Below are 3,881 nucleotides of genomic sequence, written 5' to 3' on the forward strand. Positions count from 1 at the left end.
CATCGGGCAGCCGGTTGCTTTCTCTTTCGGTATAACCGCGCGGTCCTATTGGTGCGTCTTGATCGAGCCGAATATTAGAAGACCGGGGATGGGTGATAAGAGGGTCGTCGATGTCGTCATCGATGTTAATGTTCGCAGCGCGTAAACAGGACTTAATTCGACGAAAGCGTTCCTCGTTTCTCACTTCCTCATGGCGGTACCGTAATACCGACATTTCTAATTCGGAAATTCGGATCTCCATACGGGTTAGCAGAGCCTGAAGGCGGATGTCACGATTTATATCGCCTATCTGGGTGCTAGCTGTTTGGATTGTGTTTACCACACGGAGGTCGTCGAACATTTCCGAAATTGGATTAAGTGGAGGAGGCTGAGATGATAGCATCGATCTGTTATTTTGTGGTGGTTGTAGTTCTTCTGTATTCGAGTCGAATAACATATTACTCACAACTCCATTTATAACAGCGGGCTCACGGTGTATCGTGATATTTGCGTTAGCGTTTTCGCTATTATTTGTTCCGCCCCTGTTCGCATCCGCCACTGATGATTCGTCCTCGGTAGTATAGTGGTAAGTATCCCCGCCTGTCACGCGGGAGACCGGGGTTCGATTCCCCGCCGGGGAGCCAGTTATGACGCGGTCGTGTGTGGACGCAACTCACGGGTTGGGGTTAAGTCAATAAGTTCAACACGGGGTTGCGGCGTAAACACTGTTTATTGTTCGACCACGCAATATATAAAATAGGTTTAAAATTTAAGTTTACAAAAACGCGGACGGATCCGGAATGATCGAACTAGCGGGCTAGTCGTGGGGGGGTCGCTAGAAGTTAAGTCGGGATAAGGCGTCGAATTAATTCTAGGTGATACGAGGGCGGACGGAATACGTTGGGAAAACGGTAAGTCGTCGGTCGCGCGTCGTATCGGGAAGTGATTAGCTACCCATTATATTCGCCGCGCTATGCCGGCGTCCGAACTGGACTTTGCACCCTAGGTAGAGAGTGGTGGTCAGCCAGTCAGTTCGTGTCTGCCGGACGGATTGTGGCGGTAAAGTGTCGCGGCCCGTGGCATATCACTAATAGTACGCCGCAGTGCGCGGCGTCCTATTAGTAGTATGTATCACGGGCCGTGTCAAGAATATATGGTCAAATTGCCGATTTGAGTGATTAAAATGGTCGAAATGATGAAAAAACAAAAATTTTGACCTTGTTCATGATTTACAAAAAACTGAATTTTTTTGCCAAAAATACCCAACCAATATGGCTCTACTGTGGCTTAAAAGATTCACAAATGACTCAGCTTGCCTTTTAAGGTTACCACAGTTGTGGTTACTGAGGTTACCACAGTTGTGGTTTCTGAGGTTACCATAGTTGTGGTAACCTAGGTTACCGTGGTTGTGGTAACCTAGGATACCATGGTTGTAGTTACCTAGGTTACCATGTTATGTTGTTACCTAGGTTACCGTGGTTGTGGTAACCTAGATTACCAATGTTGTGGTAACCTAGGTTACCATGATTGTGGTAACCTAGGTTACCATGGTTGTGGTCACCTAGGTTACCATGGTTGTTGTAACCAAGGTTACCATGGTTGTGGTTACCTAGGTGACCATGGTTGTGGTAACCTAGGTTACCGTGGTTGTGGTTACCTAGGTTACCATGAGTTTTGTCAGCAATCAGAATATATGGTCAAATTGCCGATTTGAGTGATTTAAATGGTCGAAATGATGAAAAAACCAATCATTTTGACCTAGCTCAAAATTTTCAAAAAACTGAATTTTTTTCCAAAAATACATATCCAAAATGGGTCTACATTGGCTTTAAAGATTCACAAATGACTCAGCTTGCCTTTTAACCTATACATATGTGTTGATTGTACATATATTTGTGTATAGGAAGAAAAACCTAGGTTTACCCAAGGTATGAACAACACAAAAACACACTAAAACCTACATAAATTCTACATTTCTGCACTAAATTCGCTCAAACCTAGACCAAACTCAAGAGAATTTTGTCAGCATTCAGAATATATGGTCAAATTGCCGATTTGAGTGATTAAAATGGTCGAAATGAAGAAAAAACAAAAATTTTGACCTAGTTCAAGATTTACAAAAAACTGAATTTTTTTGCCAAAAATACCCAACCAATATGGCTCTACTGTGGCTTAAAAGATTCACAAATGACTCAGCTTGCCTTTTAAGGTTACCACAGTTGTGGTTACTGAGGTTACCACAGTTGTGGTTTCTGAGGTTACCATAGTTGTGGTAACCTAGGTTACCGTGGTTGTGTGTAAACTAGGATACCATGGTTTGTAGTTACCTAGGTTACCATTTTATGTTGTTACCTAGGTTACCATGGTTGTTGTAACCTAGGTTACCATGGTTGTGGATACATACGTAACCATGGTTATGGTTATCTAGGTTACTATGGTTGTGGTAACCAAGGTTACCATGGTTGTGGTTACCTAGGTTACCGTGGTTGTGGTAACCTAGGTTACCATGATTGTGGTAACCTAGGTTACCATGGTTGTGGTCACCTAGGTTACCATGGTTGTTGTAACCAAGGTTACCATGGTTGTGGTTACATACGTAACCATGGTTATGGTTATCTAGGTTACTATGGTTGTGGTAACCTAGGTTACCATGGTTGTTGTAACCAAGGTTACCATGGTTGTGGTTACATACGTAACCATGGTTATGGTTATCTAGGTTACTATGGTTGTGGTAACCTAGGTTACCATGGTTGTGGTAACCTAGGTTACCAAGAATGTGGTTACCTAGGTAACCATGATTGTGGTAACCTAGGTTACCATGGTTGTGGTCACCTAGGTTACCATGGTTGTTGTAACCAAGGTTACCATGGTTGTGGTTACCTAGGTGACCATGGTTGTGGTAACCTAGGTTACAATGATTGTGGTAACCTAGGTTACCATGGTTGTGGTCACCTAGGTTACCATGGTTGTTGTAACCAAGGTTACCGTGGTTGTGGTAACCTAGATTACCAATGTTGTGGTTATATATGTTACCATGGTTGTGGTAACCTAGGTTACCATGGTTGTGGTAACCTAGGTTACCATGGTTGTGGTAACCTAGGTTACCATGGTTGTGGCAACCTAGGTTACCGTGGTTGTGGTAACCTAGATTACCAATGTTGTGGTTACCTAGGTTACCATGGTTGTGGTAACCTAGGTTACCATGGTTGTGGCAACCTAGGTTACCGTGGTTGTGGTTACCTAGGTTACCATGAATTTTGTCAGCTTTCAGAATATATGGTCAAATTGCCGATTTGAGTGATTTAAATGGTCGAAATGATGAAAAAACCAAAATTTCGACCTAGGTCAAAATTTTCAAAAAACTGAATTTTTTTCCAAAAATACATATCCAAAATGGGTCTACTGTGGCTTAAAAGATTCACAAATGACTCAGCTTGCCTTTTAACCTATACATATGTGTTAATTGTACATATATTTGTGTATAGGAAGAAAAACCTAGGTTTACCCAAGGTATGAACAACACAAAAACACACTAAAACCTACATAAATTCTACAATTCTTCACCAAATTCGATCAAACCTAGTCTAAACTCAAGAGAATTTTGTCAGCTTTCAGAATATATGGTCAAATTGCCGATTTGAGTGATTTAAATGGTCGAAATGATGAAAAAACCAAAATTTCGACCTAGGTCAAAATTTTCAAAAAACTGAATTTTTTTCCAAAAATACATATCCAAAATGGGTCTACTGTGGCTTAAAAGATTCACAAATGACTCAGCTTGCCTTTTAACCTATACATATGTGTTAATTGTACATATATTTGTGTATAGGAAGAAAAACCTAGGTTTACCCAAGGTATGAACAACACAAAAACACACTAAAACCTACATAAATTCTACAATT

General features: G+C 41.3%; 1 non-coding gene across 1 annotated transcript; it reads left to right on the forward strand.

The window, feature by feature from the left end:
* The first annotated feature begins 548 nt into the window (after positions 1–548).
* On the forward strand, positions 549–620 carry Trnad-guc (transfer RNA aspartic acid (anticodon GUC)). The gene has a single exon. It is a non-coding gene; the product is annotated as a tRNA-Asp (tRNA).
* The last annotated feature ends 3,261 nt before the right edge of the window (positions 621–3,881 follow it).

Source organism: Adelges cooleyi, unplaced genomic scaffold, assembly GCF_023614345.1.
Source record: "Adelges cooleyi isolate 19-005CV unplaced genomic scaffold, UGA_ACOO_1.1 ACOO_flye_CR_arks_rails_tigmint_CR_PRNA_108, whole genome shotgun sequence".
NCBI lineage: Eukaryota > Metazoa > Arthropoda > Insecta > Hemiptera > Adelgidae > Adelges > Adelges cooleyi.